This window comes from Myotis daubentonii, chromosome 3 (genome assembly GCF_963259705.1).
Source record: "Myotis daubentonii chromosome 3, mMyoDau2.1, whole genome shotgun sequence".
Classification (NCBI taxonomy): Eukaryota; Metazoa; Chordata; class Mammalia; order Chiroptera; family Vespertilionidae; genus Myotis; species Myotis daubentonii.
The window spans coordinates 94,238,520-94,263,526 of NC_081842.1; the positions used below are offsets into that span (position 1 = coordinate 94,238,520).

Below are 25,007 nucleotides of genomic sequence, written 5' to 3' on the forward strand. Positions count from 1 at the left end.
ATTGTTGAATATGTAAGGTCTTCACTATTCTTGCCCCCCACTTTCATGCAAAGTATGTTACCTTTGGGTTTCTTTGTTCTCCTAAGGCAGCGGTTCTCAACCTGTGAGTTGCGACCCCTTTGGCGGTAGAAGGACCCTTTCACAGGGGTCACCTAATGATCCTGCATGTCAGATATTTACATTACAATTCATAACAGTAGCAACATTACAGTAATGAAGTAGCAACAAAAATAATTTTATGGTTGGAACTGTATTTAAAGGGCCAGAAGGTTGAGAACGACTGTCCTAAGTCCATAGTCAATAGCTTTAGACTGAAAGCAGTATGTTCAAAAGACACTGAAATTTCCTTGACCAACTATGACCTCTTATATTTCATATAGACAGACTTGGATCCTGGTCAAGTATAGTGTATGAGATAATATACAGCTTGCTGTTTTGTTGCTGCTATTTCCAAACCAAAGTCAAGTGGATTTCTTCATAGTCAAAGCCACTAGAATATATACTACAGGACAATATTTACACTCTTTGCAGCTCTTTGACATGTGAATCAGATAATAACACTCCCATTCTGCCATGTTCAAAACCCTTTGGCATTTTTCAAATAGCTTTTTCACAATTACTATAATGTCTAAAACCCTTGGCAGTGTCTTATGAGATTCCTGGTGCCATGAAGCTATATCTCTCAAACCTACCTCACACATACCACTCTGATGCCTTTTTCTCCCTGCTACAGTCATACTAGGCTTGTAATTTTTCATAAATATGCAAAGCACCTTTCTACCTCAAGGTTTTTGGCCTTGCAATTCTCTCTTCCACAAATCTTCTTCTCTTATATATTTACCTGGCATGTCTCAAACTTTTGGGGTCACAGTTCTAATGTCCCTTCTTCTTAGAAAATTTTCCTGACTGCTGTAAAAAAAAAAAAAAACCCTTTCATATTTTACCCATGTATTCTGCTTTTTAATTTTTCTTTACATCATTGTTCACTGCTGGGCATTAAATTAAATATTAAATTTATGTTTTTATTGTTCTTTTCACTACACTGTAACCCCTGAGGGATGGGTCTGTCTATCTGTGTTCACTCATGTACTCACAGTACATAACAGTGGCCCACACAAAAATATACTCCTAAAACTTATCCTCAATGAAGGAAGACATCCCTAATGGTTAACACTGGGCACATTGCATGTTCTTAAGAAATATTAACAGAATATTGATTGCAATAAGCTTGTTAGCCACTATCAATGTCAAGGAACCATTCACTTGCCCCTTCCATTGTCCCACATGCTTTATTTGAAAGCATAGAATCATTTTACATTTATTGTATCTAATCTTCCCATATACCTGTCCCAGGTAAATCCTGATTTTTAAATGCAAATGTGCTTAATTAATGAGCACTATCCAGGAGAATTTTTTTTCTACCCTCTCCTAGCTCTTCTTAAAGGAAATTATGCTATTTATTGTTTTTAAATGATTTTATTTCTGATTCATCTTACTTTGCACTGTATTTCCTGAAGGTCAGAATGGTCTCGTTTAAAATATATACTCAATCCCTGATAGTAATACTTCTAGGAGTGTGGTTCCATTTTAATATCAGCTCATGTGAATATCAAATGAATGTGAACAAGCTTCTCCCACAGCAGAGTTTTGACATTAAGAAAATTAAAATATGCCCTAATCATAGAATGTTTTAACTGTTGTCTGACATTTTAAAGGATTTTCTCATGAATTTCAGAATAGATTATACTTCTGCCTGGCATCTTGGGTATAAAAATAATATTCTAAGTGATTGAAGCTTTATTTTTAATTTATAATAGAAGATTTTGAGAGAACAAGAGAGAAAAAAGAGAAAGAGAAAGAGAGAGGGAAAATGGGAGAGAGAGAATTTTTAAGAGAAGTTTCTTTGACTATTTGTCTTTTGCCTCCAGGAAACCAAGCAATTTTCTCTATTATAAAATTATACATAGCTTGTTACTACAATTAACTTGAGTCCTGTGGGGATATAATAGACTTATTTTACAGAAATATACTTAGCCATTTGCAAGGGCTCCAAGGAGAAGAAATTCCTATTTTATAAATACTTCTGTCTGAGACCAGACATTTAATTATCTTGATTAGTTTTTTGTGAGAGAAGTAGTCCAAATTTTAAATATTTGTCTCTGACCAGTGTTAAACAAGCTGAGGTGATATGTACATGTGGCAGTTTTATATCTTTGAGTAATTCTTGCAATTTAAAAAGTGCTAATGTTTATCTTCTGACATACATTTTTCATATTTAACATGAGACCTAGATTTTTCCATCTTATTTACTTTAGATATATGCATTCTTTATATTTGATCTATGGGGTCAAAGTGGCCTTTCCATGGTTTATTTAGAGTTTTCTCTCTCCAATGCTGACATTCAAACTCAGATATGCCAGCAGTTTTAAACTACTTGAAGTTTCCACATTGTCACATGGTCACTCCTCTATAACTTTTTGAACATAACATTCTCTTACGCTTTATTTTCAATAAATATCTATTGGGCACTCATTATATGCTAGACAATATTTTTGGAATTTGTCATGCATGAATATTGAAGCAGTATAAAAAAAAATTTCTGCCTCATGTAGCTTAAAATCTTGTGAGTAGAAGACACAGTATCTTTTAGACACAGTATACAACAAAATAACTAATTTAATAAATCAGTAGATCCCACAACATGTTAGTAGGTGCTAAATGCTGTCAGTAAAAACAAACAAACAAAAAACAGAATATGCTAAAAGGAAACAATAATACTGTAGTGGATTTGTGACTTAAATTCAGGTGAACTAAGAAGTTTGGTAACATTTGAAAAAGTATCAGGAGGGCCAGCAGGAAAGGGCAGTTGGGGGTGATTGGGCCGGCAGAGGAGGGGAGCTGGGAGTGATCAGGCTGGCAAGGGAGCAGTTAGGTATCAATTGGGTCAGCAAGGGAGTGGTTAGGGGGTGAGCAGGCAGGCAGGAAGGTGAGCAGCTAGGAGCCAGTGGTCCTGGATTGTGAGAGGGATGTTCGACTGCTGGTTTAGGCCGCAGGGATTGGGCCTAAATTGGCAGTCGGACATCCCCCGAGGGGTCCCTGATTGGAGAAGGTGCAGTCCGGGCTGAGGGTCACCCACCCCCTGTGCATGAATTTCATGCACTGGGCCACTAGTGTGTGTGTGTGTGTGTGTGTGTGTGTGTGTGTGTGTGTGTGTGTATCTATATATATATATGTCTGTCTGTCTTCTCATAGATGTTTTTAATGTCAGTTTATAAAGGAACTCTGCAAAAATTTGCCACATTGCCTTTTTTACCATATATTTATTCATACGTCATCTAATTTTTCCTAGTGTCTATTTCTCTTTTTCCTCCTATACTCTCTGTAGGATCACAATCTGAATGTCCATGAAATAAGAAATTTGTAACTGAATTAATTTGGAACATTTCTTTCAATAACAAATGCCAAATTTTCAAATGGCTACACGCTGGTTTTTCAAATTATACTTTCAATATCTTGTATAAAGAAATGCATGGTGATGAACATAGCTGATATTTGTGTATGACCTCTTGCCATGTATATGACTTTGCTATTAAAACTCCCTGTGCTTTAATCTGTAAAATGGGAATAATTTTAGCTTCTGTTTTAGAGTGTTGGGCACTTCAGGAGAGAGAACTCTTCTAAAGCATTCAACAACAGCTACAATATAAAAGTTCAGTAAATGTGAGTAGCCAAATGTAATTGCTAAATTTTCATTTCCTATACTAAGTTTCAGACTGAATTTTAATATTCAATATAAAATATGCTTTTATGATAGTATTAATTAAAATTTAAATATTTAGATTAATTTTAGGCATTTCATTAATAGCTATATCAAATATAGTTATTCATCTGAAACAAACACAATATGTAAAAACCAAAATACCTTTGTGAATTTTCACTGGGAATTTTATGTCATACATATAAACATCATTAACATTAAGAATAGTTTTTTTTCAGAATATACCAAACTTTGAAAAGAAATGATTTTTTTCTACTTACACAATTTTTTGAAAGATTTTACTGAGTAAAACATGGTTAAAATGTATTTTCCCATATGCTAAAAATTCTGGTAGATGAAATTTCTTTTTAAATGTTTATCTACATTTGTCTAATAGGACTGAAAGGAACTTTAAAAATATTTACCAATGTAGTACCATAAATCTAATTTAAAAAAGTGGAATCCTGGTTTATAATTCATTTTTATAATTTATGGAATCTGCTTTTAGATCTTCTAAGTCTCTAGAACTTGACTACTTCTCTCCTCAGAATCTATGTGTCTGCTGAAGAACTTAGTAGAATAATTAAGCAGAATTAATTTATAATGGAGCTACAGAAATTAGATCTAGATCTCTGATCCATGCATCACTCTCATTTAGACTAAGCCACAGTTTTGGTTAAATCTAACATTCCTCCTATCTCATAACATCATTCATGTGTCTGAATATAGCTGTAGTAAAAGATGATGATACTGTGCTGACTGGTCTTTGTTCATATGCATTTATATTTATTACTAGAGGCCCAGTGCCCAAATTTTGTGCATGGGGGAGGGGGAAAAGGGGGTCCTCCTCAGCCCAGCCTGCACCCTATCCAATCCGGGACCCCTCGGGGGATGTCCGAGTGCCAGTTTAGGCCCAATAGCGGGGATCGGGCCTCAACCGGCAATTGGACATCCCTCTCGCAATCTGGAACCACTGGCTCCTAACTGCTCGCCACCCTGCTGGTCTGGTCACCCCCAACTGCCCCCATGCCAGCCTGGCCACCCCCCAACTGCCTTCCTGCTGGCCCGGTTGCCCCCTAACTGGCCCCCTGCTGGCCTGGTAACCCCTGACTCTCCAGAAGGAAGTCAGACATCTGGAAGATGTCTGTTCACATGGCCTAATTAGCATATTACCCTTTTATTAGTATAGATTGTTTAAAGTATTATGGAGGCTGTCACTTTCCTCTGATTGGTTCTCACTCCCAAATGCCCAGACATCACTGCAATGTTGCTAAAGGCTATTTCTTAGTATTCATCTTATGTGACATACTAGAGGCTCAGTGCATGAAATTTGTGCGCTGGGCTGGGGGAGGGTGTCCCTCAGCCCAGCTTGCACCCTCTCCAATCTGGGACCCCTTGGGGGATGTCCGACTGGCGGTTTAGGCCCGATTCCAAATCAGGCCTAAACCAGCAGTCGGACATCCCTCTCACAATCTGGGACTGCTGGATCCCAACTGCTTGCCTGCCTGCCAGCCTGATTGCCCCCTAAACACTCCCCTGCAAGCCTGGTGATCCCCAACTGCCCTCCCCTGCTGGTCTGGTTGCCCTTAACTGCCCTCCCCTACTGGCCTGTTTGCCCCCAACTGCCCTCCCTTGACAGCCATCTTGTGGCATCCATCTTGTGACCACATGGCCATCTTGTGTGAGGGAATGCTGGTCAATTTGCATATTACCTCTTTATTATATAAGATTAGGAAAATTTACATAGTAATCATTCTGACTTCCTTCGTTTTCATTCTGGCTGTTCTCTGTGAGTTTCCTTTACTGACCCTTTATCATCTCCCTAATTGGAAATCCACAGACAACTCAGTATTTTTGGCTCCTTTTGACTGTCTACATTCTTGCTACGTAATAACACATAGCTTTATACTTATAAATCTCATATATAGATATGTGGAGATTATATATACATATATATAGAAGCCTAAGTGACTGTTGAGACCATTACAACTGAACGACAGGAACAACCACCATGACTGGTTGACCAGTCACTATGATGCACACTGACCACCAGGGAACAGATGCTCAACACAGGAGCTGGCCCCTGGTTGTTAGTACGTACCCACAGCCAACCTCCCATGGCCAGCCAACCTCCCCTGGTCGCTCTCTCCGGCCAGAAAACCTCCTATGGTCTCTTCCCCTGCCTGGCAGGCCCAGTCTAGCAGCTGGCATGCCCTGGCCTGCCCATCCCCAATTGGGACTGGGCAAGACAGCCCCGATAGGCCCTGATTGCCATCCAGGCCTAGGGACCCAACCTGTGCGGTTTTTGTGCACTGGGCCTCTATTATAGATATAATATAGATAGATCATAGATAGCTCTAAATTCATGTCCAGCACAGACTACTCCACTGAACTTGACATCATTTTCCAACTGCCTATTTGAATGATTCACTTAGATTTCTAATAGGAATCTCAGTCTTAACACTTCAGAAGCTGAGCTCCTATTAGTCCATATGCAAACATTCTTCTTTTAACCTTTTGCATCTCAATTAATAGAAAATCAATTTTCATAGTTGTTTAGGTCAAATAACCTTGGTATTTTACTTCAAAATATATTCAGCATGTGCTCATTTCTCCCTACCCCTGCTGCTATCCTCTTGGTCCAAGGCACTGTGATCTCACAGTTCTATTATTGAATTAGCCTCAGACTTGTCTCCCTGCATTTGCCTTGCTCCCAGGACACTCTTCTCAGCACTGCAGCCAGATTGATTTTTTTAACAGCTTTTATTAAAACATAATTGACATTCAAAAACTATTCATATTTAAAATATTCAATTTTATAAGATTTAGTAAATGTATACACCTGTGAAACCATCACCACAATCAAGAGAGGGATCCAATTAAAACATAAATTCTATCATCATCTTCATATTTCTTTTCCCCCAGGTCAAAAGCTTGTGTTGATTTTTGTTTGTTTGTTTTTGTTTTTGTTTTTACCTAGGAGGTACTACATGATTTGGCTTGAAGTTCATGTCACTGCTCCCTGCTCCTTTCCACACATCTAAGAATTACCTTCTATTCTTCCTCAAATACATGCCAGTCACTCAGATCCCATTCCCTTACTGTCTCTCTACCCAGAATATTATTTTCCCACATCTTCCAGAATCAGTCTTTCACTTCCCCTGGGTCTCATTCAACAGGCATCTTCTCAGTGATAATTTTCATAACTAGCATACAATTTAAACCCCATAGACTATTCCTGCCTTATGGTTATACTTAACATTTTTCACCATTTAAATTACTATATATTTATTATATACTAGAGGCCCAGTGCATGAATTCATGCACCAGTAGGGTCCCTAGCCTGGCCTGTGGGATTGGGCCAAAACCGGCTCTCTGACATCTCCTGAGGGGTCCTGGATTGTGAAAGGACACAGGCCAGGCCAAGGGACCCCACCAGTGCACAATCACGGCCTGGGAGGTTTTCAGGAGAGCTCCAGCATGTGTTCGGCCTGTCTCGCTAAGTCCTAATCAGCTGGACCCCAGCAGCAAGGTCACCTACTGGTCAGAGTGTCTGCCCCCTGGTAGTCAGTGCACATCATAGCGAGCGGTTGAGCATCCTTAGCATATCATTAGAATATTATGCTTTGATTGGTTGAATAGCTGACTGGACGACTGGACACTTAGTATATTAGACTTTTATTATATAGGATAGTAATTCTTGATATTTATGCTACTATGTACTCTACTATACACTATATAACCCACTATATATTTTACTTGACTAACTTGTACATTGGAAGTCCACCCTCTAGAACAGTGGTCACCAACCAGTGGTCCACAGACCACCAGTGGTCTGTGAGGCCTGAAAAGGTTGGCAACTTCTGATCTAAAATGTTCACTATCCTTTCTGAAGTGGCTAGAGTATGGCACATAGTAAGAATTCAATATTTATTAGATAATTAACAATAAAAACTTCATAAGGTAAGAAATCTAGAGTGCTGAACCTGATTTATTTATACATGATAATTACTATTATGCATATTATTTTTTTTATTAAATACTAGTGACTCAGTGCATGAATTCATGCACATTGGAAGGAAACAAAATAGAAGGTGGCTGGAGAGGCAGGAATGGGTGAGATGAGCCAGACATGCCCTGGAGCCAACTTCCTGTGGTCCCTCCCCCGGCATCTGTGGAGTGAGCAGGTTCCCTCTGGCAGGTGAAGTCCCTCAGCCTGGCCTGCGGAGATCAAGTCAAAACCTGCTCTCTGACATCCCCTGAGGGGTCCCAGAGTGTGAAAGGGCACGCTGCTCAGTTGCTGTATTACAGGATGTGGAACACAAACGCAAGTGTGCAGTAAACTAGATTCGAAGCCAACAGTGTCCCAGCTACAACATAACCCAAGGCCAAAGGTGGAATCATGCAGCCCCATGAGGAATTGGGCTCCCTACTCTCTGGTTTCAGGGTGTATCACCGAGAACTGCCGCTGCCAAGTCACTGCAGCTCAGCAGCTCCTGCATAGAGCGTCTGCCCCCTGGTGGTCAGTGCACATCAGAGCGACCTGTCAGATGGTCGACACTTAGCATATTAGCCATATATATATATATATTGGCCATATATATAATTACCATTCTACTGTTATTTCCTGGGTCTGTTACACACACTGCCAGAAGTCATTATTTTTATGTTTTTTCATAATTCTCCCTGCTTACCAGTGCTGTCAGCACATCTCTTTCTATTCTTCCTTCTTCCTCTTTTTTTTTCACTTCATGCCTATCTGTGATTACTACCCTGGACTGCTGACAAAACAAAGATGGGATGAGTATAAAAGTTCTATAATACCTTGAGTATGCCCTAGCCCAGGGGTGGGCAAACTTTTTGACTCGAGAACCACAATGGGTTCTTAAACTGGACCGGAGGGCCGGAACAGAAGCATGGATGGAGTGTTTGTGTGAACTAATATAAATTCAAAGTAAACATCATTACATAAAAGGGTACGGTCTTTTTTTTTTTTTAAGTTTTATTCATTTCAAACGGGCTGGATCCGGCCCGCAGGCCTAGCTGGTTTGGCTTGATGGATAGAACATCAGCCTGTGGACTGAAAGGTCCCAGGTTCGATTCCAATCAAGGTCATATGCCTGGGTTGCAGGCTCGGCCACCAGTAGGGGGCATTCAGGAAGGATCCGATCAATGATTCTCTCATCATTGATGTTTCTATCTCTCTCTTCCTCTCCCTTCCTCTCTGAAATCAATAAAAATATATTTTAAAATATATCTTGAGTATAAAACAAGCATCCTTATTCTTATTCCCATAATTCCCCAAAAGAATTGAGAAATAATCCCAAATATTTTCTAATGTAATGACCTTTCCATAATTTTAACTATATCACTTTAAAATTATTTGTGTTCTGCATACTGATTAAAAGGTATTAATATAATTTTAGAATATTTTTTGAAAACTTCAAGATCAGTCTTCACGGTTTGCTTTGTATGTTGTTTCCTGATTTTAAACCAACCAACCAACCAATGAACGCTGTTACTCATAACCTATTTTATAATTTGTTCTAACTCTTCTTTCATAACTTAAATCCTAACTAAAGTGAGGCCCATAAAAATGTATAAATTGAACACATTGGATAATTGTAAAGATAGTGTGTATTAAAATATATTTCATTTTCAAAATTGAGTTATCAGCTGTTAAAGTGTGCATACATTTTGGGGGGAATACTCTGTTTTTTCTCTATACTCAGTGAGCATTAGAGGATCCTATGACACAATGAGCCATTGTTAGGAAGTTCTGTCAAACTTGAAAGTTTGTTATTTATCTCTAAGCAGTATCCTAATCCCACTCCACCTACCACTGAAATAAGGTTTGGATCAGCAGAGATTGTCCACATTTCTTCCTAAGGTGTTTCTGTGATACTGCATAACTCATGACTAAGGCACTTAGACAATGCTAGGATTATTCTCCAAAATTTTATTGTCCTTGGTCATTTATTTTTATAGTATTTATATATATTTATCTTATTTATTTTCCTTCTTATTTTATATTCTTAATTAATTTTAATATTTTAAAATTGATGCTCTGTTATTGATTAGCATTTTCTGTAATCAGGGAATCTGATAATCTTCTGAAAAGCAATCCATGCTTCATTAAAAAAATTAAAAATACTGAAATATTGGCATTTCGTTACTGAGAAACTACATGAGAGGATTATAACATCTTTTAATCAAAAGAAAATTATACTATAAACAATGTGTCTAAGAGATTAATTTAAATAAATCATATGTATTACATGTCAGGATTTATTTTGTATTTAAATGTACTAGTATGTCACTTTATTTTCTATCAAAGAAAAAAGTAGCAAACTGTGAGTAAAATATATTTACAGTATGTCTTTTGTCAAATCTAACTGAGAAAGATGTACAGATAGAAGCACAGAGGAGAGTTATATGATGGAAAATCCCAAATAGAATTTGAAAAGCCTCCTGCAGATAGAGAACCTCAGAAAAAATAATACAGGAAATGTTGACTTGTACCTATGTTTTAGAGGGGAAAAAAATGGTTATATGTTTCTTGAATAAAAAGAATGGTTATATGTTCCTTACATTTGGAGTCTCTGTTTAAAATATTTTTGAGAAAATTCATTGATTGAAGCAATTTTTTCTATTCTGGGCCCCCTGAATTAGTATACTTAAGATGATATATATATCCTATGTATTTTTTAATATATATATATATATATATATATATATATATATATATATATATATATTATATTGCCTTTACTTTGAAAATTAAGTATTGTATCTCTAGGAAACTTCCATCAAAAGATATAAAGATGTATTAATGACATTATAACAATAAATTATTTATTAGAAATTAGCAAAAATGAACTCCTTCATCCTAATAGACATAAATATTAAAGTAGGAATTGATTAAGTATGGGGTCCAGTTTCGCTCCTGAAAAGGCAAGAATTTTTGCTTTTCAAAAATGTTTTTTACCCAAAGTGTACGTAGCAATTATATAAGTGTCTAACTCATAATAAAACCCAATAAATATCTGTGACTAAATGAATGAACAATGAATACTTGGAGCAGCATAAAGCCTTGAGCCATTGAGAGAAAAAAAATAAGTGAAAGACCTATAAAGAGAAACTGGAATGAGCCACATTTAAATTTTCTTTAATATCTAATTTTCATAAGGGGTCAATTCTGAATAGAAATATGTATACTTAAAACAACAAAAACCTCATAGATATATAAGTCCACAGATTTCATGACTTGAAATACCTTTGACCAAAGAGGTGGAACTGGGCATAAGGCATAAAAACATGAAATAATTGATATAGGGAAGTTTTCATTATACATTTCGTAAAGATATTCAAGGCAATATTTCCTACCACTATTGTTATTCTTTACCAGTAGGAATTCATTTATTATTGATTCCTATAATTAATCCTAAATTATATGAAATTTTTCATAAACAAAAATTTGTGGAATTTCTGTACCTTCTGATGATAGCTAAGGTTAGGTAGGTGTTCATCACAGGCATAAACACAATTTCTCTCAACTGGCTCATTTATACTTTCGTTCACTGGTATTTATACTGTTGTATACGTTTATGCATATATGTATACATATATGTGTATATGCATATGTGTGTATCTCAAAAAACTTACATAAAACATTCCTCATCTCTCTATCTCTCATTTCATACACAGCAAACAGGGAAAGCCTTGCCTCTGTTCCATTCAGCACCTAAAAAGAAACCCTTTCTGCTTTGCTCAAAGCAGTGGCTTGAGTGAACAAAACCTTTGGTACGATTTTAAGACTACTACAAAATTAATAAGATTTCTTGGAGTTTTCTGACCATTTTATTCTTTTAAAAGTTGATTCAACTATGGAGTTTAAAGTACATGAGAGCCAGCAAAATGAATAGCATCTGAGGCAATCATCTTTCACTGGAGCCGAGCTGCAAGTCAGTCAGTCGCTTGGGGAGACTGACTGCCATAATCCTGGATGCTTTCTTATCCACAAGCCATTTCTTTTTAATAGGAGTAGAATCATAAAAGGGATGGAACAAATTAAAAGAGATTTATCAGTACTTCCTTCAAGATGTTATTGCACTGTCTTCATTTGGGGATGATTTCAAAAGAAAAACCAACAGAATGTTGCCTCTGAAAGAAGTAATTAAATCCTCAATTTGCCTACAATCATTTATTTGTAATGATAGCAATTCCAAACTTGATTAATAGCATGATCTCCTTCTGGTAATTAAACATTCTGCCAAATCTCCTAAAATTAGAATGTTTGCTAAAAACTGCACAGACTTCCAAAGCTTTCAGAAGAATTTCTCAAGACTGGGGTTCTAATAAAAAGTTGCATATATCTAATATCACTCTGTGCTTTCAGAGAACAGCACTGTGACTGGACTTCCTGTTTCACTGAAATGAAGGCTGATGGGCATTTACATTATTCAATGTGGCTTTTCTCTTACTGCTCCATCATGTAGCCCAGATATCAGGAGAAGTGGCCTTGATCATAACGTTGGGTTGAAAACTTCAGGACAATAACAGGTAGCATAGAAGCATGTACAAAAATCTTACATTACAGTCATCCTTAGAATTGGTGCTCTTTAATTATTTTTAAATCATATGGTCCATAAAAATATTTAAATATCATTAAGGAAAGTAATCTTGAAAAAAACAACAACACATAAACATCTGACCTGAATTTATCTCTGTAGAACCATGCTGAAATACATAAAGAAAAGACAAAAATAGGAAGGCTCAGAAGACAAAAACCAAATAAAAGAGTTGTTCCTGTAACTTATAGTTAATATAGGATTTCTGCCAACCACAAAGGGTCTCATTGATTTTTCATGGATTTAACCTACAAATATTTATCTCAGCAGGTGCTGAGTTATCAACCACCTAGTAAATTTTTTAAAAAATAATTAATTGAAGAAAGAAAACCTTGACATGAACTATTTGCTTGTATAAATACTTTCAAAATAGATTTTATGAACTCAGGAATAAAAATTCCATAGGTATGGTTAACTGTACATTAACAATTATACTTCCTTTCCTGTTTTATAATTTAACTAGAGGCCCGGTGCATGAAATTCATGCACTGGGGGGTGGGGGTTCCCTCAGCCCAGCCTGCCCCAATCACAGTCTGAGAGCCCTCAGTGGATGTCCTACTGATGGCCACAGTCTGGCAGCAGAAGCTCGGAGCAGGCATCTCGTGTGTGTGTGTGTGTGTGTGTGTGTGTGTGTGTGTGTGTGTCCCCACTGGGAGTCTTCCCCCAGCCACATTGGAGGCTCAGAGCAGGCACTGTGTGTGTGTGTCTGCTGGGGACCTGCCCTCAGCCACACCATGGAGGCTTGGAGCAGGAGCCCCTCTGTGTTGATCTCTCAGGCTCTTGGCCTCCACTTCATGTTGTACTCTCCCTTGAGCTATGGCCAGGATGGGGGTGCTGCTTGCAAGCTGGGCTTTCCTGCTCCAGGATCGCCATGGCGACGGGGGAGCAGGTCCAGCTGAGGGCTGCCCACAGGCTGGGCTTTCCCACTTCCAGGTCTCTATGGTGACCAGGGAGCAGGCCCAGCTGGGGGCTGCCTGCAGGCCAGGCTTTCCTGCTCCCTGATCAGGCGCAGCTGGGGGCTGCCTACAGGCCACACTTTTCTACTTACCGATGGCCAGATCACCACAGTGACCCAGGGCCCAGTGGCACTTTCCTGCTCTCCAATAATCATAGGGTCCCGGCTGGGGGTGGGCCTTAGCAGTGTGGGGCTTAGGCGGCATGGGGGTCCCAGCTTGGGGCTCAGGTGGCACATAGGGGTCCCCGCTGAGGGCGGAGCTTATGCCCCTCTACCCAGGGCTGCACATGGGGCCAGGATGGCAGTTTGCGCTGTCCCGCCCTGCCTGTAGTATAAGATAGAGGCCTGGTGCACAGTTGGGGGCCGGCTGGTTTGCCCTGAAGGGTGTCCCGGATCAGGGTGGGGGTCCCCACTGGGGTGCCTGGCCAGTCTGGATGAGGGGCTGAGGGCCGTTTTCAGGCTGGCGGGTGACTGAAGCTTCCAACCTCTTCTTTTTTTCTTTTTTTCTTTTTTTTTATTCTGGGATTTATTTACTTTCTATGGCTGTCACTGGAGCTGAGAGCTGGCTTTAGCTCTGAGGCCAGATCCAGCTTGAGGCCTTGGCTGCTGAAAGCAGATATCTGGGCTTTGTTTAGCTTCTATAATTGAAACTCTGTTGCCATCACTGCCGCTCTAAACTCTGAGCCTGCTGCCAGCTGAAAGCAGGTTTCTGGAGCTTGTTTAGCTTCTATAATTGCAACTTTGTTGCATCCGGAGTTCAGAGCTGGGCTGCTGCAAGCCGGGAACCTTGGCTTCCTCTGTCACTGGAGCAAGCAAGCCTCCTGTTGGCATCAGCTGCCTGGCTGCCGGCCACCATCTTGATTGGCAGTTAATTTGCATATCCTGCTGATTAGCCAATGGGAAGTGTTCGGGGGTATGGTCAATTTGCATGTTTCTCTTTTATTAGATAGGACTAGAAGCCCGTTGCTGGAAGATTCCTGCAAGAATAGGGATTCCTGCGGCTGGAGCAAAGCAGAGAAGGGAGCAAAACCTGCTGAGGCGGGCTTCGCTCCCACTCCCAGTTGCTGCCTTTGCGTTTCCCCTGCCACCCCCAGACACTGCGGCTGGGTTTCCCCTCCTGCCTCCCATCTCCACAGCCGTGGCTCCGTTCCTGTCTCCACCACCTCTACTTTGCTCCCTTCTGTAGCGCTTCACTTCCATATTGTCTTCAGTCTTCGCTCCCTGCTGGTATATGCAAATTAACCGCCATCTTGGTTGGGTTAATTTGCATATAGCCGCTCTGATTGGTGGGTGGGTGTGGCTTAATGCTTAGTGAAAGTATGGTCAATTTGCATGTTTGTCTTTTATTAGTGTAGATTAGAGCCCCAATGCATGAATTCATGCACCAGTGGGGTCCTTCGGCCTGGCCTGCAGGATCAGGCTAAAACTGACTCTCTGACATTCCCCAAGGGGTTTTGGATTACGAGAGACCCCACCAGTGCATGATCGGGGCCCAGGAGGGATGCAGGAGGTTGGCCAGCCTGGGAGGAACTGGGGGAGGGATCCAGGGCATGTCCAGCCTGTTTTTCTCAGTCTGGATTGGCTGGGCCCCAACAGCAAGCTCACCTACCAGTTGTAGGGTCTGCCCTCTGGTGGTCAGTGCATGTCATAGTGAGCAGTTGAGCAGCCTTAGCATATCATTAGCATATTACGCTTTGATTGGTTGAATGGATGACTTGGATGACTGGACACTTAGCATATTAGGCTTTTATTGTATAGGAAGGTTGACATTATAATAGACAATCTAATGAACCCTATCTTAAGTAAGAATCTAAATATGGAGGAACTAATGCATAGATCAAGACATAATTATAGACAACAAAATTTCAAAATATTTAATGTGAATATTAATACCTGATAAATATTAATTCAAAATTTCTGCTCTCAAATAACAATCTTTATTGTGCAAATAGGAAAGAAATAAGCTTGCCTTGCAGGTCATGATGCTCTCTTCCCACCTCCTAATATCCAGCTTATTTATGCGCAGTTAACTCTTAATCATCCATGGATAAACTAATGAAGAAACACATTTCTGCAGAAGACATAATTGGTACATATTCTGGTAGGTATTTTCTACATCATCAAATGTTCACCCAGAAATAAAGAGAAAATAGATATTGAGACTAGCTATTGAATTCATATATTTTTCTTAGTCTGCTTTGATATTTGATCTTCTCTTGCTTAAATCCGTGGAAAACAATCAGTTTTCCAGAGAGGCAAAAATTATTTTCTTGATAGATGACCAAAAGCAAACCTAAGAAAATAATAATTTTCAGGCAGAAATAAATAAAATATTAAGGAAAATGTATGCATGCATGCTTTATTAGATTTTTAATTTCAAACCTTTTTCTACTATTTTATTTTTTAATTTAAATTCTTTATTGTTTAAAGTGTTACATGAGTATCCTATTTCCCCCATTGACCTCTCCCCAGCTGCTCCCACGGTCCCATACATGCCCTCATCCCCCTACTGTCTGTCAATTGGTATGCTCATATGCATGCATACAAGTCCTTTGGTTGATCTCTTACCCCCACTCCCCACATTCCCTTATAGGTTGGACAGTCTGTTCAATGTTTCTATATCTCTGGTTCTATTTTTATTCATCAGTTTATGTTGTTCAATATATTCCACAAGTGAGTGAGATCATGTGATATTTATCTTTCTCTGACTGGCTTATTTAACTTAGCATAATGCTTCCAGTTCCATCCATGCTATTGCAAATAGTAATATTTCTTTCTTTTTTATAGCAGCATAGTATTCCATTGTGTAGATGTAGCACAGTTTTCTAATCTACTCATCTGTTGATGGGCACTTAGGCTGTTTCCAAATCTTAGCTATTGTAAATTGTGTTGCCTATGAAACCTTTTTTTTAATAACAAAAATTAAAAGTGTTACAAATATATGTTTCTTTTAAGTCACTGGAAAGTAAAATGCCAACCTGACACACCCATTATGCTCCAAAACATTTGTGTGTTTTAAAAACAAGCAAACAAAAAGTTACAGGGACATTTTCTTACATAGGTAGAGTACAATTATCAAAATCAAGAATTGGCAATGATATATTATTAATATCTATCCATAGTTATTACTCATTGCTCCATTAAAAAATCTTAAAACATGATGACATGCTATCCTCTGAATTGGAAGCTTGACAAATGGTTGAGATCAGCGACTATGGAATTGGTGGGAATTGGGCTCATCCGAGGACTGTGGTGTGATGTCACCATCATGGAAATAGTCAGGAGATATACTCACATCTCTAAAGGAACCACAAAAGTCTAAGGAGGTGCTCACCAGCAAGGCTTGCTAGGACCTCAACACATCATACCTCACACAGGCTGAGCCATGAACTATGTCACTATTGGGACCAATAGGAGGAGTCAGCAACCCTGCCTTTACAGCTTCATAATTACTCACAAAATAAACAGCATTTATTACTAATATAGAAGATGACCTACTCACCAAGGATGGTGACATAAGAAATCTTCTTAATTCCTCTCCTCTTGCCATTAGATAAGGAGCAAGCCCTGGGAAGACAGAAAAAATTGAGAGAGAATAAACAACCTCATATCTTCAGCTTAGAGCTATGAGTTTCACCAATGATGGGATAATAGAGATTATTAAAAATATGAACATCACATTGAAATTGAATTGACTGCACTAAATTTCAAATCCAACTTACCTTTAACTGGGATTTTACTAAGGTAAAACATTTCCCACCAAAGGGGATTTGAGGTTGTACAGGCAGTAGAATTTATGAGAAAAATTAAAGTGAAGGATTTACTAAGAAGTGGTTTATTAAGTACTGTCTTCACTCATCCCAGTTGTAACCCTCTGCATTTATCAGTTTTCACAACTGATATAAATAGCACAAACATGTATTGTATAGTGATCTTAAGATATACTGTTGAATTCCTTCTAATAAAAATGAGTTAAAAGAAAATAAGTTATTACAAAGAAAATGCAATTTAAACAAACTTTACCTGCATATTGAGCAGAAACACAATTGTTTATAAGATGACTTGAGGAGTACCATTTAGCCCTCTTGTGGCAGCCAAATCCTTCTGCTCTTGAAAGCTTGCAATTGCATTTCATACACTTCTCTCGCATCAGTCACTACAGACAAAATGGTAACAGCTAGCTCTAAAGACCCAAAGGAAGGAAGCTATATCTTTGAACAGCTTCCCCTTCCGAAGAGTAAGCTGTACAAGGAGGCGGGGAGGAGGAGGAAGGAGCCATGCCCTGCTCTACTACTAGACTGGAGTGCAAGAAATCCATCTCACAGGAACCTGAAAGAGCCTCCTCAGGACCAATCCATGAACAGGCTTACTTCTTTTGGACATAACCCAGAACCCATTAAGGTTGAAGGTTTCAAAAAAATAGAACAAGTGCACCAAGTGTTGCAGTAAAACAACATGAAGGAAATAATCAACATTTTTAAAAATGTATTTTTAAGAATTTTAAACAATACCTTAATAAAGACCCATTCAATCCATCAGTTATTCTAATAAATGTTAAAATTTAAAGGAGTAAAAAAGAAATCTACCCCCAGGAAAAACACTGCTGTCTGAGCCCATGGGTGTAAAAATGAGGCCGAAGACCATCCGAACCTAACAATGGCTTAGTTCATTGATTTTAGAATTGGAAAATTTGTAAATATTAAGGAACTGAATCCTGCCATTTACTAGATTTCCCTACAGCAACTGTAAATGCAATAAAGATATGCATTGCATCATAACATTTTTATGTTTTAATTGTATAAATCAAATTAACAAATTTATCATCTGCTAATAAAGAACACATGCATTGTTTACTTTCCTGGAATGTATGATCATCAATCTTTCCATTGTTGTTAAGAATAACAACAGTAATACCAATAATAATAATAAAACTTGGATAAATTTTTGTATAAAGTAGCTTATAGTTTTTATCAAAATGAAGGATAAAGCCCTGGAAAGAACCGCCATTTTAAATAATATGATAAAGTGTAGGAAGTGATAAGAAAGGTCATTGGGGAGAAAATTTTAAGTTTGAATTGCTTTTCAGAGTCCACTAAGATCCCTAAAGAAATTGTTTTCAAGGTAACCTTTGGGAAGCACTGCTCTCATAATTTCTTCAGTGTCCTCTGTGACTACACTCTCCATGTAACAGAAGAAAATTTTACCTACTCCAGATGATTTGGGTCAATTAGATGTTATTTTCTTATTTTTGCCAAATGCCTCAATTCTTCTAACACCCCACCTTCAGCTCCTCTTCTCTCAGGGAGCTGGTGAATTTATTTTTCTGCCTAGAAAGTCCAGGGTTGAACGTGCAATGTATTCCCAATGCTCTGACAAGAACTTAGTAAAGAGGAACTATTGCCTTCCTACTCCCTGATGTGATTGCTCTCTGTATGAAGTCTCAAATTGCATTAGATTTTGTTGCTGTATAACATTACATTGTACTGCTTCCCATGCCTTTCGTGTTCACACATTCCTTACTTCAAAAAGGATTTTCAGGGACACTAGTCTTCAGTTAATTCATTTTATGGATGTGTGTGCATTTGTGTGTATTCTTTCATACTGTTAAAGGTTAAAGTGGCTTTATTTTGTGTTATATATAAATGCTTCTAAGACATAGAAGTCTTCCATAGAAGTCTTCTCATACACTCACGTGTTCTTTCCAAAGTAAAAAAGGCAATTAGGTGACTGTCCTTATCTCATTATGTGGTGATAAAGTCACATTAAGTGCATGTTAATTTACCATACTTGCCCTTTTATATGTTTGATTTTACTCTCCTTTGCTTAAACTAATAAATTTGGTAGGAATATATACTCTGGTTAAGTCTTAGACTCAATTCTGCTATTTCCTCAAATCATCCACAAATATTTCCCTCTTTAATAATTAAAGCTATTAAAATATTATTATATTTGTATTATCCATAAATGTACCCAAAATTTATGTCCCATTATCATTCAGATATTAGGCTAATATGGAGGATACAAGGACAAATAAGATAAAATCTCTACCTTTAATGAAATTAAAATTAAGTATGACTCATGAATACTATAGCAGCTCCTTGAGATAGTAATTCCCTTTTCCCCTGGTTCTCATAAGAAATCTCCATATTAGCTTTCTATGATGCATATCAAATTACCAACTCAGTAGCTTTAAAAATATTCATTTATTACCTCACAATTTCTGTAGGTCAAAAATTTGGAAGCAATGTAACTATGTTTTCTGATGAGATTTCACAAGGCTAAAAACAGAGTCAACCAAGCTGTGTTCTCACCTGTATTTCAGGGTCCTTCTCCAGGCTCAATGGCACTTTCAGAATTTATTCCCATGAAGCTGTAGGATAGAAGCCACTGTTTTCTTGCTAACTGTAGATGAGGGTGCCCCTCAGATCCCATGGACCACCTGCATTTACTGGCACATAGCGCTCTCCTCAGCATGGCAAGTTGCTCATTTAAGGTCAGCAGAAGAGAATCTGACACAGCTTTAAATTTCTCTGACTTCCCCTGACTCTGACCTCTAGACCCCTTTTAAAAGGTCTAATCTGATTAAATCGGTCAGGGAAACTGACACTCAAGAGGAGGGAATTATACAAGTGTTCACACCAAATTCAGCCTTCAACACCTCCATCCTAATAAGGTTGTTAAACGTTTTTTTTGTGTTTTTTTTTTTTTTTTTTTTTTTTTCCCTCCATCCAGGAAGTTGTTAACAGTGTTTGAGGAACAGAGTAAAAATTGGCAAGCATATAAGATTTAACCCTACCCAGAGTCCTAGAGCAAATGAAATTCAAAGGTCTTAGAAAGTAAAATTATCCATGTTTAGAAATGAATGCAGTTGCTATTTTGAAGAAAAATAAGTTTTGAATAATTTCCTTTTCTTTCTTTTCTTTCTTTCTTTTCTCCTTCCTTCCTTCCTTCCTTCCTTCCTTCCTTCCTTCCTTCCTTCCTTCCTTCCTTCCTTCCTTCCTTCCTTTCTTTCTTTCTTTCTTTCTTTCTTTCTTCTTTTTTTTTTTTTTGGTAGAAAAGACCCTGGGTGGCCTGACTGCTTCAATTCTGGAGTTTTCGTGTATCAGCCTTCAGTGGAAACATACAGCCAGCTGTTGCGTGTTGCTTCCGAGCAAGGTAGTTTTGATGGTGGGGACCAGGGTTTACTGAGCATGTTTTTTAGCAGCTGGGCAACAACAGATATCAGAAAACACCTGCCATTTATTTATAACCTAAGCAGCATTTCTATATACTCCTACCTCCCAGCATTTAAAGTGTTTGGTGCAAATGCCAAAGTTGTGCATTTCCTGGGACGAATCAAACCGTGGAATTACACCTATGATCCAAAAACAAAAAGTGTCAAAAGTGAGTCACATGATCCCACTATGACTCACCCTGACTTCCTCAGCCTGTGGTGGGGCATCTTCACCACCAGCGTTTCACCTCTGCTGCAGCAGTTTGTCTCATCTCAGACACCCACCCACACCTCAGTGTGGAAGATGTCTCCAGAGCTGTGTCACATTTGTCCCTTGGGGAGACCTCGGCTACGGCACAGCCTTTTGTATCCTCAGAAGAATGGAAGGAGAGGTGGGAACAGGACCAGGCTGATTACATGGGAGCAGATTCCTTTGACAACATCAAGAGGAAACTTGACACTTACCTCCAATAGAAACACTGCCACTTTTCCATGAACACATCCACTTCACAGGCACTTTTTTCTCATACTTATTATCTAGAGCTGAATCTGTTACAGTTACTAGAGGCTTTCACTAAAATTCATCAGATAAGGGGTTTTTGTAGGACAACAAGTGATAACTGAGCAGAAGTTATGAAGTAGCAATTGTTATATGGACAATGGCCTGTTTTTTAAACTGGGGCTTATTCAGCTGATGTTTCAGAAATTCTGTTATGCTGATTGCCAACATATGTGGTAAGAGAAACTCAAACTATTAAGATGGCTATATCAGCTCTTAAAATGTGCTGAGCCAGGGGCCTGATCAGTCTCCCTTCAGAGTGGGACATGGTATCTGTCTCTGGCTTGCTGTTGCACCTTCATAGACATGCATTTAAGAATTGTTCAGAGCTGCCCGAGTGATTATAGTTCTTTCAGGTGAAGACAGCCTGTAACACTGCTGAGTGATGCATAAGCCCGTCAACAAATGGCATCAACCCATTTTCTTCCCTCACTTTAGTGTCTGAAGATGCCCCAGTTTTCCATGTACAGTGAGGCAGCATGCTAAACGCTTCTATTCAGTTCTGTATATCTGAAAACAGCAGTGGCACCTTATATGAAAATAAAGACTTATTGCCATAAAAAAAAAGTCTCAGTAATTGCTGGGAAGTGGCCCATATAAACTATCAGGTAATCAGGGTTGAATGACTTACTAAAGGAGGCTGTATTTTAGGCATCAGGCTTCTAGCCTCAGCTAAGACTCTCCTGTCCAACACAGGCCGACAGCAGCAGAGACCCTGCCCATTAGAATATCAGCAGTGACCACTGATGACTGGTACTCGAGTGTGTTCTTCTGGAAATGAGTAATTTGGGCCTGGCCTGTGCTGCTCACTGGATTGAACATCCTCCTGTACACAGAGGTCACAGGGTCGATTTCCGGTAGGCAGGGCACATGCTTGGGTTGCAGGCAGGGGGCAGCATCTCTCTCATCAGTGTTTCTCTCTCTCTCTCTCCCTCTCCCTCTAAAAAAAATCAACAAAAACTCTTTTTCAAAAGAGTGAGTTGCATTTCTCCCTGGACAGGAAGTTGAGGCCTTAGAACACAGGATCTCGCATAAAGATCAAATTTAAATAAATAAATAAACAAACAAACGAACACTTATTACTGTTACATATATATCACAGAGTACAATCATCTGTCTAGTTATATATGAAAATAAAAACATTATAACTCAATGGTTATAATAGAGATATGCATACAATAGATGAAAATACAGAGAGCTTTGTCTAAATAAGGAGGGAGCCAGAACATATCCTCCAGAAGAAAATAATAAATCTTAGTTCTAAAACTAAGGGAAAGTGAGAGATAAATAGGAGGAATCACCATGGGAGTAGAGGTAGTGAGATGGGGAAATGCTATTTCAGTATCCAATTTATTTTTATTTCTTACATTCTTCACAAGTGTAAAAGTTCAAAAAGGTAGGGTAAGAGGACAGTATGGACAAATGATGAAACTAAGATTGGCATTCCATATTTAAATTTTTTTCAGGAACAACTATGTCTAGAGATAACATCTTCTATAAACAGATGTTTCATTTAACCACCTTTTAAAAAAATTTTGAAAGGTTTAAGTGTTGAAGTTTTTCAAGTATTTCTTATTAATCTATGCCAGTGGGGTATATTGTCTTATCAATAAACATGTTAATTGTACTTCGTTGACAGTTGAGAAAGTTATAGAATAGGGACCACAAACTGAAAATCCCACTAGGGCCATGCTATTGATGTAAATAAGAGAAACAGCCTAAATCGAAGTATCATACAGAAGAGGCTGTAGGATACTCTGTGGACTGGGGACCACTTGACCTCTCCTGAGGGTCAGCTTCCAATCTGCCCTCAGCAATCACTGCCACATTAAAATGGAGAATTAATGACCCCAAAGCTTCTAATTGCTTCTAAGAAAAACTATAGTTCTAGATTTAGGTATTGGTGGTATCTGTTGATGATTTTATTGGTACGTTTCTATAGTACAAGCAACAGCCAAAAACATCTCAGGGCTGCATAAGGCTTGGAGCTAACAGTTTATGAACTCTTTTATAAAGCAAATAGAGGCCCAGTGCATGAGATTTGTGCACTCAGGGGCATCCTTCAGCCCAGCCTGTGCCCTCTCACAGTCCAGGAGCCCTCGGGGGATGTCTGACTGATGGCTTAGGTCCACTCCCCACTCCTGCCACCACTGCTGCACTTGCCAACTGTGAGCCCAGCTCAGGGCTTCTGGCTGAGCAGTGCTCGCTCATCCTGTGGGAGCGCACTGACCACCAGGGGCAGCTCTTGCATTGAGCATCTACTCCCTGGTGGTCAGTGCACGTCACAGTGACTGGTCTTTCTGCCGTTTGGTCAATTTGCATATTAGCCTTTTATTATATAGGATAGAATATCACATAATTCTCATGAGTTGGGAAGACTGATAGCAAAGTTTGGGTCAGGTTAGGCAAAGGAGAATTAGTCTGACAAAAAGAGAGAAAGACTGATAAGGAGAGAGCACTAGAAATACACTTTACAGATTCTAAAAATGTGTTCAGTGATGTACCTGCTAAGAAAAAAATGAAAAGTTGATTGCAGCATTCATGGTGACCCAAGTTTTTTATACCAACCTGTCAGTGGATCATGCTGCAGTTCTGTCAGATCAGTGACAGTAAAATCTATTTAATCTAAGATCAAATCTAAACACAATTGTCTGTTGAAGTGTTTTGTAGGAGCTATCTCAGCCCTTGGAAAGCACAGGATTGGGTATTAGATCCACCAACAATGCTTTATATTAATTGTGTGTATGTGTGAGTGAGTGTGCATGTGTGTGTCTACCTGTGCACACATTTATCTTCAGTTTCAATTCTCTTAGAAAAAGATGTAAACCTCTGCTTATGCATGCAAAATAATATATTACATTCTTATCTCTTAAGTTATGACTGCGTGTGTTATAAAGACAAAGCAAGCAATCTGTTCATTTAACTGGAGTCTACTTTGGCAGCCAGAGTAGAAGTGAAATTTGTTTTCTATCTTGTCCCAAATTCTTAGGAACATTTGTTTGCCTTTCTAAAAATAATTCCTTAAACTTTAGGCATTATTTGTTTCATAGGAGAACAAGTCAGAGGAAGTCTCATTGTTAACTCATATTTATTAAAAGTAACCCCCAAATGTAGGGCTAAATATGTAAGGTATATGTGGAAAATGGCAGTATCTATATTAGAAATCATGTGGTTTTCTTTCCCAGAAAGTGATTATATATATACTTTTCAGTTTGTGCAACACTTTATAGAAAAGTCACAAAAAGATGACTCCTGGACTTTTAGGCTAGATTCTTAAGAAGCTAACATTTAGAGAGTTCCAGTCATGTCAACGATGAGTGTTTGTCTCAGTTTAATCAGCTCTCTGCCCCCAGCAGCATACAGAGTGTCCCCCCAAAATGTCTATACACTTTTACAACTTATAGCTCAATTTTGAAAATTAAATGTATTTTAATAAATACTGCCTTTATAATTATTCAATGTGTGTGTATACATATTTTGGGGACTCCCTAGCTAGCTCAGTTGCTGTTGGAATCCTGCTTAGTTTAATGTTTCTCTCACATTATTAAATCAGTTTTGCATCTCACTGATAAGTAGAAAAGCCATCTGTTTTTTATATACTTGTTAGGTGATATTAATTTGGTAACCTATATATCAAGTATAAGGAATCAAGTCTAAGGCTGTATAACCAATTTTATTAGTGTATTTTGTCATGGGGCAGGCAGGGCATACATTTTTAAAAAGGGTGACAGAAGTGACATATTAACATTAAAGATTTTAAAAAGAAACAAAGTATCTCTAAGTAACATTAAAACAGACTTGATTAGGTTATTAGAGGTCCTGATATCAGTATTTTTCAAAACATGGATTTAAGCAACCGAAGAGGAACAAAAGGAGGCGGAAGTTTCCTAGCA

General features: G+C 38.5%; 1 pseudogene; it reads left to right on the plus strand.

Moving 5' to 3' along the window:
* The window catches only part of LOC132229664 (glycogenin-1-like), a 45,943-nt pseudogene extending 24,484 nt beyond the window's left edge, over positions 1-21,459 (plus strand).
* Positions 21,460-25,007: the final 3,548 nt, after the last annotated feature.